This window comes from Eriocheir sinensis, chromosome 45 (genome assembly GCF_024679095.1).
Source record: "Eriocheir sinensis breed Jianghai 21 chromosome 45, ASM2467909v1, whole genome shotgun sequence".
Lineage (NCBI taxonomy): Eukaryota > Metazoa > Arthropoda > Malacostraca > Decapoda > Varunidae > Eriocheir > Eriocheir sinensis.
In genome coordinates, this window is record NC_066553.1 from 989,818 (window position 1) to 1,002,864 (window position 13,047).

The window sequence follows — 13,047 nt, forward strand, 5'->3', positions numbered from 1 at the left end:
TTCCGGCCGTACCTCAGGGCCGTAAAGGTGGGTGTGTTTGCAGCCTGTAGTTCATCCGTGTGACAGACAGACAGATAGACCGACACACAGAGAGACAGACGGACGGGCAGATAGACTAAAGAGCCTCCACGCACATCAGACAGAAGACATACACACACACAAGCACACAGAGTACCAAAAATAATACCATAAGAGGAGAAAAAAAGGTTGTGAGTTGTGAGCTGTTAAAGGGAGGTAGAAGTGAAAGAGTGAGGTGTGTGTGTGTGTGTGTGTGTGTGTGTGTGTGTGTGTGTGTGTGTGTGTGTGTGTGTGTGTGTGTGTTCTATTCATCTTTGTTTGTCTATCTTGCTGTCAGTTTTGTCTTTTTTTTCGACCATCCTTTTGTCGAAGAATGTAAAACCATATGAGACTAGAAAACAATACCCGCAAACTCAAAAACAACAACAACAACAACAAAAAAAAACGACAAGGATATTAGCGGCAGGGCGCGAGTGTGCTGTCCGCCGCTGGATCAATCTCGAGTGGCCGTTAAGAGTCCCGCTTTAGAAGGGGCGGGAGGGAAAGTTGATAAGGATACATTCGGCCCGCCCCGGACAGGCACAAGTGACTGCCGTGCGGGCCCTTAACAGACATGTCCACGGCGCTATAAAAGATAAGTAAGGTAGTACGCGCCCCCCCCAGCATGTACTTTATATCGAAGTGTTTTGAGTTGGATGAAACACCAGGCAGCACTGCATCACGTATAGTAGCACGCAGACATGTGCACAGTGCAGTAAGTCATAGGAAACAGACGGCATCGGCCACACACGCAGCGCCACACGAGGCACCATAAGAATGTCCAAGAGGTACTTTTCCAGTGAACGCAAGTTATTTTTTTCTATTTCGGAATACAAATTATTGTTTGGAGCCAAAAATCCACACATGGTACCTGCTGGTCGGGGAAAAAAACTATCTGAACCATTGCTCTTAGGTTTTAAGGCTGCAGCTATTTATTGTAGATACGACCGCTGAGAGCCGAGGATATCTTCCACGTGAACAGCTCCGTAGTGGCTCAAGGCAACATGCAATGTTTCGTCTCTTGAATATTTCGTTCAGGGCTGTGTTTTGATTTCTGTCATCTCTAGCATAATTTAATTTAATGTTAGATGTGTATTATTTCTAAAGGCGTGGTTATATCCACTTCTGGTCTTAAAATATGTGCTGTGCACGCACGGTGCTGCGGTAGGCAACACCGAAACAGCAAAAAGTTGGTAACCAAAGGGTAAAGCGTCCCCGTTGCTAAGTGACAGCCAGTGGCCTATTGCTGAACATCACAGAGCAAAGCCTTTACGCGCCTCTCGCGTGTATATCACAGTGAAGCGTTTTAGGTTGGATGGAATACCGTTTATTCACGTGTATTAGTGTGCAGGCATCGGTAATTGTGCGCATCAAATAGAAATGCCTTCCCACGGTTCCCTCTCCTCACCATTACGTGCCGTAACGATTCTTGCGTTGTAAAGCACCTGGTTGGACCTATTCGTCTTCGTGACTTTTAGTTCTGGGTGTGGTTAGCGAGTCGTAAATCTTGGTATAATGTGTAGACACCATGCACCTCGTTTTCAATTTCCTTGAGTGCCACATCTCGGCTCGATACACCTGACTGCCACACGTGTGTGTGTAAAACTCTTTACCAAGTCCTTGCTCTCAAAGTTAAGCAAAAAAGGAAGAGTTCATGAGCTTATTCACAAGACATCTTGAGCTATATATCGCTGTTTCGAATCATATACATCTAAGACTCATTAACTCCTTATTTATAATTACTAATAATAAAAAATAGGTTGCTCACGAGTCTATTAACAAGGCGAATCCATCAAATCCTCTACAATATTCATCTTGCCAAGACCAAAATATTACTTCCATGTCACCGAAAGACTCCAAGACCCAGTCCGGTGCCGTCATCTACAAATAAGGAAGTAACAGTGTTCCAAGGTACACGAGCGAGCCCTTTACATTGATACAAGCTATTCTACTTTCATATCGAGTCCTTTGCCCGACATTCATACCAAGGTCTTTGAATCAGCCTGTCAGCCGCAGCGATGTGAACTTCCTAGGTGTGTCAGCCCCGCCAGACGTTCCCTCAGGATCTTCAACTCCCCTGTCAGTCACCACCATGTGTAGCCCCTGTCAGTCTTCATCATGTAAACCCTCTCTCAGTTCTCCCTATTGAGCCAAAGGGGACATGACGCGGCATATGACTCAATAACCCTGTAGTTCCACCTTTTCCTCGTCTCTTTTCTTCTTCGTCGACTGTACCTTCGCATAACACCATCGCTTCCTGCTCCTGCCCAGTCTTCATCAGGTAAACCCTTCTCTCAGTTCTCCCTACAAAGCCAAAGGGGACGGGACGCGGCATATGGCTCGATAACCCCGTAGTTCAGCCTTGTCCTCGTATCTTCATCCCCTCACTCCATCCCTTCCCGTTCCTGCCCCACTTCCTGGCCCGAGCTTAGCGTATTAATCCTGATCCCCGCGTTTAAGTTTCCCTGTTGTGCTTCCCTGTAGATATTCCCTTCCCTCGTCTAACGCTACTTGATTAATCTAGGCGGTGCGTGTGTGTGTAGGCTCAGCCATATCGCTTTTCTCATCATATACGAGGGTTAGGTTAGGTTAGGTTAAGTTAGGTTCAGCCATATCGCTTTTCTCATCATATACGACGGTTAGCTTAGGTTAGGTTAGGTTAGGTTAGGTTATAGGTTTAGGTTCAGCAATATCGCTTTTCTCTTCATGTACGAGGGTTAGCTTAGGTTAGGTTAAGTTAGGTTCAGCCATATCGCTTTTCTCTTCATATACGACGGTTAGGTTAGGTTAGGTTAGGTTAGGTTAAAGGTTAAGTTAGGTTATGCTAATATTCAGTTTACCTTATCATCACCCTGCTGTGGCGTTTCTCTCCCTACTAAGATTCATCACACCTCTTCCCTTTTTTTTACAGCAAAGAAGACATTCAAGGGCAAAAAAAAAGAAGGAACGAATAATGAAAAAAAGCCCGCTACCCTGCCTTCCTCTTCTTCCTTCCCTGTAGTTTTCTTGTTCCCTTCTCCCTCCATTTCTCTTCATATATATGGTTTGCTTTACCTTATTACTGTCATATTGTAGCTTTTCTCTTCCTACTAAGATTTATCACACCTCTTCTCTACTTTGCTCTCCTTCCCTCCCTGTAGTTTATTTTTGTTCCCTTCTCCCTCCATTTCTCTTCATATATATTCAGTTTGTTTTACTTTATTACTATCCTGTTGTAGCATTTCTCTTCCTATTATGATTTCTCACACCTCTTCCCTCCCCGTAGCTCTTTTTTTTATTTAGCTTCTCCGTCCCTCTCTCTACCTTCTCCCTCTACTGTACCTTTCCATATACTCCTTGCAAAGACTGACCATTCACACTCTCCAGGATTTATCACTTATCTGCCCTACCCTCCTCTGAACTGCTAGCCTTCCTCCCACGTAGCTCTTTTTATTTAGCTTCTCCGTTGCTCTCTCTCTACCTTCTCCCTCTGTTGTACCTTTCCACACTCCCCGCTAAGATTGACCATTCTCAGTCTCCCCTGAGCTTCCTCCCTCCCTCCCTTCCCTTCCCTTCCCTTCCTCCTTAATTCCTTTCGTTTTTTCATTTTCTCAGATTTGGTCTTTCGTTTAAATCCAGTTTCTAATTATACTGTTTCATCTCCCTCAGTTTTTCGCCCTTTTTTTGTTTCTTTAGTTGTTTTTTACCTCTTTTTTCTTTCGTATATATTTCATTTCCTCCTCTTCTCAGTTCATGTCTCCCACTCTTGACTCATAACCAAGATAAGGATTCAAACCCCTTCCTGCCCTATCGTACCCTGCCTCTCTTGTCTCTCTTGTTCCTCTGTCAAGCTTCCCCACTGCGGCTTCCCCATACTAATTTACCTCACTGCTCTGTACCTTAACGCCTCCCCGCAGCCTCCCTTCTTCGACCAGGCCCCAGACCCCGCTTTTCCTTGCCCCTGCCTCCGCCTATTCCCCGCCCCGCCCCGCCCCGCCTTACCACTCTAGTTAACAGCTTTCCCATCCCAGCGCCTCTCCGCCTCATCTCCCGCACTCCATCTTCCATCAAAGCCCTGCCCGCCCTCCTCCCCTCGGCCGCCTTTCAGCTTCCGCGCCTCACCCGCCCGCTGCGCCGCCCTCGTTGAATCTTCCTTCCCTCCACCTTCTAAGCCTCACCTGACCCGGCTAGACCAACCTCACCTTCCCTAACTTACTTACCGCCACCTTTCATACGATACTTAATCAACCAAAACGTCCATTCATAATCTTACTTGTTTTCCCTCCACTAAACATCTCCCATTTTCAACCTTCTCTACTTTACTAAACATCACTTTCAATACCTTCCTTAATTAATATATACTTCTTCCTTTCCTAACCTTACCTAGCGTTCCTCCATCCTGTATCTTCCCTTTTTCTCTCCTTCTTTTCCTAACCATATTTCGCGTTTCTCCACTCTGCATCTTCCACCTTCCACCTAACCTGCATCCACATAATCTTCTTCCACGCTCACCACCTCGCTCCACCGCACCACACCCTAACCTTACTGCATCTTCAATCACTCCTGTCTCCACCCTGCCCACTCCACCTTCGCCTAACTCTCCACACCCCTGCACCTCCATCATCTCTCCACAGCCCTGCACCTCACCCTCCCTCTCTCCCTCCCTTCAACCCCTCAGTCCATCCCCCTGCGTCCTCTTCCCCCCCTCTCCCTCCCTCCCCTCGTGAAGGACTCGCCATGTATTCACTTCGAGGTAGCGTGATAAGAGTCCACGAAATGAAAACTTTAACTGCGATACACGAGACAGGTCACGACACAGCCCCGCACGCACACACGCACGCACTCACGAGACACATGTGTTCCCTCTGACCCACACACGTAGCGTAATGATAAGTCTTGTAGTATATACCGCATTCCACAATTGATTTATGCTAAGGCCTGACACATGACGGACAGATTTTTACACACACACACACACACACACACACACACACACACACACACACACACAGGTAGCCAGCATAATCATCATTCCAAACACCTCAAGCACACCAAACACACCTGTACACGTCTGCAGCACACTCCCAAAACACACCTACCATGCACTTTAAACACATTTAGAAGCAATTGCAACGCATGTAACAACGCCCCGACACGGAAGACTGATAACACAGGTAACGATGTACATAGACCAGAAATTTCAAACGTAAAACTGTGGGGGGATTCACGCTTTTTATATACTATTCACAGGAACTTAATAATGCTTTTCTCACTACGCGGACACCAGCCAGTCACGTGAATCAGGATAACGACGGAGGAACTTATGCGTTATGATGAGTGTTAAAAGAAGGGGAAAGAGGGAGGGACCGTTTCGCTTAGTTAAGTAGAAGAGAAACAACAAAGATTCGAGAAAAGAAGGAGCTGCACGCCTGAATACAACGCTTAATCATATACGAAACAAGACACATGGTAAATAAACTATAATGTCGGAAGATAATTAAATGAACACTGATAAATGAATGAATAGAATTATGGAGGAATTGACAATGGTGAGTTTTACGCCGATGAAATAGTAAAATTAATACGTTCATATCTAAAAGAGAATAAAATGAAAAAAAAAAAGATACATACAGGAACTTCGAAATTAAGAAAGAAAAAAAGAAAATGAGCAAGTTAAAAGAACGGTACTTTAATTTGGGACTGATTTTTTTTATTTATTCCAAAGAGCACAACAGAACAAAACACCACATACAAAAACCTGCGAATACTAAATGGATAATTGACTTAGTGTTTGTTTTATTGAACCATCAACGAGAGAGGAAAAAACAGACCCCGGTGTACATCAGGCCATTGTTGTCACCCATTGCATCGCTCCACAACACCCACGACACTAGCGACCCACCTATCGCCCCCTTCACACTGCCAGCCTCTCCCCCCTCACCCCAATCTCACCCCCAACCACCTCACCGTTGCACCCTACTAACTTACATGCCCTATCCCCCCTCCCCAACCACTCACCCCTTCACCTGTAGGCTTCACCCCGCACCTATCACCCCCTTCACACTACCAGCCTCTCCTCTGTACCTGTCCCACCCCCAACCACCTCACCGTTGCACCCTAGTAACTTACTTGCCCTATCCCTCGTCCCCCACTCCTCCCTCCTTCACCTGTAGGCTCCACCCCGCACCTATCGCCCCCTTCACCCTACCAGGCTCTCCTCTGTTCCTGTCCTCTCCCACTCACCCCAATCTCACCCCCAACGCTACACCTCTGACCCCTGCTAACCCACCTATCCTCTCCCCCCTCTTTCACCCATAACCCCTTTACCTGTAGACTCCACCCCGCACCTATGCTCTTCGCCCCGTCCCTCAGCACCCTTTCTGTCCTCTCCCCCATTTTCCCCTTACCTTCAGCCCCTCACCTATACCCCCACCCCATAACCTGTACTCCCCATCCCCTCTTATCTATGTCCTCCCCTCCCCCTTCATCCCTGGACTCTACTGATCTGCCTGTCCTCTCCCCCCTCCCCCATTCCCATTACCTCTACTCCCCGACCCCTCACCCCAGCCCCTCCCTCAGCATCCTAACATGTTCTTGCTATACTGACCTACTTGCCCTCTTCCCCTCCCCGCCCCAGCCCGTTCATTAGTCACGTACAAACAAACACGACAACAACAACAGCAGCTACAATAACAGGCACACAAGAACGTCAACAGCAACAACAATAATTAAAGCACCAGGGATGAAAATGGACTACTGTATAATTATTAGCATCGCATACCCACTGAAAAAGAAATAACGCTAAGGAATAACAACAACAACAACAACAACAACAACAACAGTAATATAGGCAAAACTAAATAATTATACATTAGCCTCGCCATAAACAGTAAAAAAAAAAAAAAAAAAATCTACAGAAAATGAACAATACAAACAGCAACAGATAAGTGGATGAACGCAAAAAAAAATAAAAATAAATAAATAAATAAAATAAAATAAAATAAACCTCAACATCAACAACAATAAAAACAAAACAACTTGGATAAAACGTAACAATTATACATCAGCATCGCAAATACCCACTTAAAAAAAAAAAACACATACCACAACCGAAAAACAACAAGTATACAACACGGACAAAAATAAATACAGCGACAACGCAGTATTTAGAAGCCTCCCAGTACCAGGAACGTCTAAAAATACACGAAAACACACACACCGCTGAACCTAAGCTATCAGTACCTGCGTTGTGTGCGGGGGCAGGCAAACGCTCCTCTCAGCATACATTTGCCAATCTATATTTAGCGTGACAACTCCACGGGGAAGCGAGGAGGAAGGGAAATATATCAAAGTTGTATTATGTGGGAGGGAATTAATGTATATTCTTCTTCTTCTTCTTCTTCTTCCTATCCATAACCCTAACCTGTCTTCCTCCTCCTCCTCCTCCTCCTCCTCCTCCTCCTCCTGTTGTTGTTGTATGAATGAATAGTGGAAGGAATACTACTTTACCAGCATACATGATTTTTTTTTTTTTTTTTTGAGTTGTGAACTAGTGTATATATTTTTGTGTATGTCTCCTTAGCTTTATTTGATAGAGATTTTACACAGATAATTGAAATGGATTTAGATAGAAAGAAAAAGATAAGTAGATAGAGAGGCAGATAGATAGATAGATAGGAGAGATAGATACAGATATTAAGATTGATGGAGAGGAAAATATAGCAGTATAAATTAGAGTTAAGGAATAAATAAGAGAAATAAAGGAATTCATACTAATTTACTAACACATATGTATTTGGTTGAATGCGTTTATCTACTTAGCTATATTTTCATAGACAGATAAATAGGGGGAGAAAGGAAAACGTTAGCAGTATTGAAGCTAAGTAGTACTAAAGTTAATGTATATATATGAATAAACAGAAGAATAAATATGACTTAACTAACACATATGAATTTTCTTATGTTGTGAATTTGCTTGTGTATGTGTGTATTGGTGTAGAGATTTAGCTTTACTCTCACTGACAGATAGATATAGATAGATATTAAAGTTGACGTAGATGGTAAATAGATAAAGATGGATATAGATAAGGATACAGATAGATAAAGAGACATATTGATAGAGCTGGATATAGATATAGATACATTTTATTACAGCAAGGGAGGAAGTTCAAGGGCAACAAAAAATAAAACAACAGAGAAAAAAAGAAACCAACAAAAAGAACAAAAAAGCCATAGACACAGATACCGTTAAAAGATAAAGATAGACAGACAGATAAATAGACAGATTGAGAGAGCTGGTTTAGATAGATAGATAGATACTTTTTATTACAGCAAGGGAGGAAGTTCAAGGGCAACAAAAAATAAAACAACAGAGAAAAAAAGAAACCAACAAAAAGAACAAAAAACACACAGACACAGATACAGTTAAAATATAAAGATAGACAGACAGATAAATAGACAGACTGACAGAGCTGGATATAGATAGATAGACAGATTTTATTACAGCAAGGGAGACACTTCAAGGGCAATAAACAATAAAACAACAACAACAAAAAAAATCAACAAAAAAAAACAGAGATACAGTTAAACAGAGTAAAAGGGCAATAAACTATAAAAAACAACAAAAACAAAAGAAATCAACAAAAACAACAAAAAACCCACAGATACAGTTAAACAGAGTAAAAGACAAACTTAGTAGTATTATAGTTAAGAGGGAGACCATTACGTCCCCTTAAACACAGAACAATACGGCCACAAACTTGCAATAAGCAGCATTAGGCATCAAAAGCCGGGTATTACTGTCCCTTGCAACCCAATTAACCTCACAAGCCTTTTTTTTCTCTCGCTCTTATTCACCTTGATTATATTATTATTTCCATGCCACAAAAGTATCGGCGGTGGTGGTGGTGGTGGTGATGGTGGTGGTGGTGGTGGTTAATTCATTATGTCTGCTTGCCTATCTGTGTATGTGTGTGTGTGTGTGTGTGTGTGTGTGTGTGTGTGTGTGTAATGTATCTGTTTGCCCAGCTGTTATCTCTCTCTCTCTCTCTCTCTCTCTCTCTCTCTCTCTCTCTCTCTCTCTCTCTCTCTCTCTCTCTCTCTCTCGCGAGGAGGAGGAGGAAGAAGACAAGGAAAAAAAAGACAACGAAGAGGAGAAAGATGATAACAAGGACGAAGAAAACGAGAACGAGGAGGAGGAGGAGGAGAACGAGGAGGAGGAGGAGGAGGAAGAAGACAAGGAAAAGGACGAGAACGAAGGGGAGAAAGAAGATAAAAACAAGGACGAATAACAAAACAAGGACGAAGAAAATGAGAACGAGAACGAAGAGGAGGAGGAGGAGAACGAGGAGGCTGCGGATGAGGACGAGGAACAATTAAATCACAAATTACTCCCTGCATTCCTGATGACCCTCCAAATGGCAGGAATTAAGAGCACTCCCTCACACACACACACACACACACACACACACACACACACACACACACACACACACACACACACACACACACACACACACACACACACACACACACACACACACACACACACACACACACGCCTGGGTACAACAATTATCAGGTTTGCATCTTGTTCGTAGTACCCGACCTCCTTCTCCTCCTCCTTCGCGAAGCTCAATTTCTAAAATGCTAATGTCTTACAGAGGTACGAATTCTTTTAGTAGTAATTGAAGTAGTTGAAATAGTAGGAACACCAGTAGTAGTAGCAGCAGCAGTAGTAGTAGTAGTAGTAGTAGTAGTAGTAGTAGTTGTAGTAGTAGTAGTAGTAGTAAGGGCAGTACAAGATAATGCCTTATAAATTACTATGACCAGGTAACAGGTAACAGGTGACTGGTAACAGGTAACAGGTGACATGTAACAGGTGACGCGTGTGGAATTGTCTTAATGACCAGGTGAGCCAACACGACCTGGCTGTTACCTTCCCCTCACCTGCACCGCCACCCACGCCCATTCCCTACATTCCTCCCTTCGGCCACCCGCTCGTTCCCCTTCATTCCCCAGCCTCCCCCTGTATCCATCCAGACCTACAACTCTAACGCCAGCATCTCTCCTTTTCCCTTTCTCAACACACAAGACTATCCCTGCTTCATGCCTAACTTTCAACTGAAACACAATTTCTCCTATCCTTCCCTTTCCCTTACGTACAAAACATTCCCTGCTCTGTCCATAGAATCCGTCCGTAACCTCCATCCCCGGCGCTATCATCCCCTATCCTTCTCTCTTTCCCTACATACAAAACTATCACTGCTTCATCCCTAGACTCAATCCCAATAGCAATATCATCCCCTATCCTTCTCTCTGGCTCTCTATACAAAACATACCCTGCTTTATCCCCAGCCTCAATCTCTACAGCAGTCATTCCCCATTCTTCCCCTCTGGCCTACATACAACAAATTCCTAGCTCTGGTTCCCTATTCCCTACGAAGTTTTAATCATTTCCACTAAATTCCAATCTCCCTGACCTTTTGCTTACACCAGGGTTGCTATTGCCTTCCATCCCCTTGTGTTAACCTGGATTTCACGTTGGCCTTGTGTTCTGGGATATTGGGTTATTTTCTGTAGGCTTCATAAGGATCAATGTGCCTGAGATGAACACCGAGGTCACACGCAGATTTAGTGTATGCCCCGAGCTTTAGTTTACCAACCTCTCCATAGTTTTATACGATTCCAGTTCTCAATATTCACACAGTAATCACTTTCAACTGTTCCTTATTCTACTTCTCTATTTTTCCGGGTTCTCATTCCTACCTCTTCCCTTTTATCTCTTTATTTTTTGTCTATCTACCTAAACACTTTAAATTATTATCTATTCTCCCTTCCTATTTCTCACATATTCCTTCCCTCTCTCCCTATTTCTATCAGTCTTTCTTCCATCTACCTATTTTACAACGTTTAACTAACACCCATTACCCTTTCCTATTTCCCACATTCTCTTTATTTCCTTTTCCTTTCCCCTCTTTATCTGTCTATCTCCAGCGTTTTCTGTCAAGGAACGCATAAATACTTTCAACTCTTAACTATCCCCTCAGTTTTTCCATCATTCTCAGTCCTTCCTTTTCATTTCTATCTATATTTTGTCTTAACGATTACCTATTCTCCCTCCCTTCCCCCTTTTCTTTCCCATATCTAACTATTTTCAGTGTCTTCTGCAAAGGCGAGCACCGAGGGACAGTAGGAGCCAGGCAACCATATAAAAATTCCCGTCACTGTAAAAACTTGTTCTGCGCCACCAACAGGCTGAGGCAGACTCCATTTGTTCACAAGACAGTCAGCGGAAGAAAGTGGACGGCGCACGGAAAAGGTAACATTCTCTCTATACCAAGCACCCTTAACTTTTTATTCGCCATTTCTTTTACCCTGATTCTTCCTTACCTCCCTTTCATCCTTCGTTTCTTATTCCTTCCTACTCCCTCTCCGGCATCTCCTTCCTCCTCCTCTCTCGACCTTTGTTAACTCTCTTCTCCTTTCTCTCTCTCCCTCCATCGCCCCTCCAACTTTCTCCTCCACCTACATAATCTTTCCTATTCCTACGCAACCTTCCCTTCCTTCTTACCTCCATTCCTCTCTTGCATCTCCATCTCCTCCTCTCTCGACCTGCGTTCACTCTCCTCTCCTCTCTCTCTCACTCTCTCTCCACCGTCCCCCCATCCTTCTCCTCCACCTTCCTACTCTTCCCCCCACGCACTCTCTCTTCCTTTCCTCCATCCGTCCCTCCTTCCCTCCCTCCCTCCTCCTCTCCCACACGCGATAAACAAGAAAAAAATGGCCTTCTGGTGAATGCACAAGTCTTTTTCCTTTTCTTCACCAGTCGAAGGTTATCAAAAGGTTCATCGACCGTAAGTTCACGCACACGCGGACACACACACACACACACACACACACACACACACACACACACACACACACACACACACACACACACAGATAAAATCGGTCTCATACACACACGCAGCCCCCCCACCCCCCCCAACACACACACACACTCACAAACCGTCCCCCTCCCCACACCCACACACCTTTATACAAACACACACACACAAATATTAATACCGTTCAGTAATTGGGGCCAACGAATATAAAGAGAATTCTAATAATAATAAATCAGACGGCATACAAACGACGAAAATAAAAACTAGCCATTCAGCAGGTTAAAAAAAGCAGGCACATAACGGCGGACGCGAATGTGTAGAGATTGCATCGAAAAAAATCACCCAAATGAAAATTAAACACCTGTACGTTATATAGAGTTAATTAGCGAGCGAAAACTTCAGCTATCTACCTGGCACATCTATTCCTCTCCTATCTACTGATCTCTTATCTATCTGCTCCACAATTCACGTTAAATACGAGGTTATGTTTTAGGTTTTATTAATTCCAGATTAATTTTTACGGTAATATTTTTTGAGAGAGAGAGAGAGAGAGAGAGAGAGAGAGAGAGAGAGAGAGAGAGAGAGAGAGAGAGAGAGAGAGAGAGAAAAATGAAGAATCTGAAAGGAAAAAGAATTACCAATAGGGATAAAAAAGTTTTGAAAGGAATGAAAAAGCGAAAAAGCTAAAAAAAAAAAAAGTTGATAGAAGTTTAAAGGAAAAATAGAAACGCCATAAAAAGTAGATCGTTAGGTAAAAGCAAAGAGAAAAAGACTAGGGAAAGGGAGGCCCAAAGGGAGCTCTGGTCTTTACTGCTAAATGGGTAAGTGGGTCAGTCAAGCTAATGGGTTAATGGGGAGCAGGGGAGGTAGTGAAATGGAAGGTAAGGGGGTAGGTAGGCAAGACACGACATGGTAATATTAGGAAAGTTAGAGTCATTGAATGTGAAGTAGACAGGGCAGGTAGAGGTAGAATAATATAAGGAAAGCTGGAGTGGTATAAAATAGCGTAGGTAGAGTAGGTACATGTACAGTAGTATAATGAAAGGTAGAATAATATAAAGTAGAGTATGTACAGGTAGAGTAATATATTGAAAGTGTGGATGGAAGGGTACAACTCGGCCAG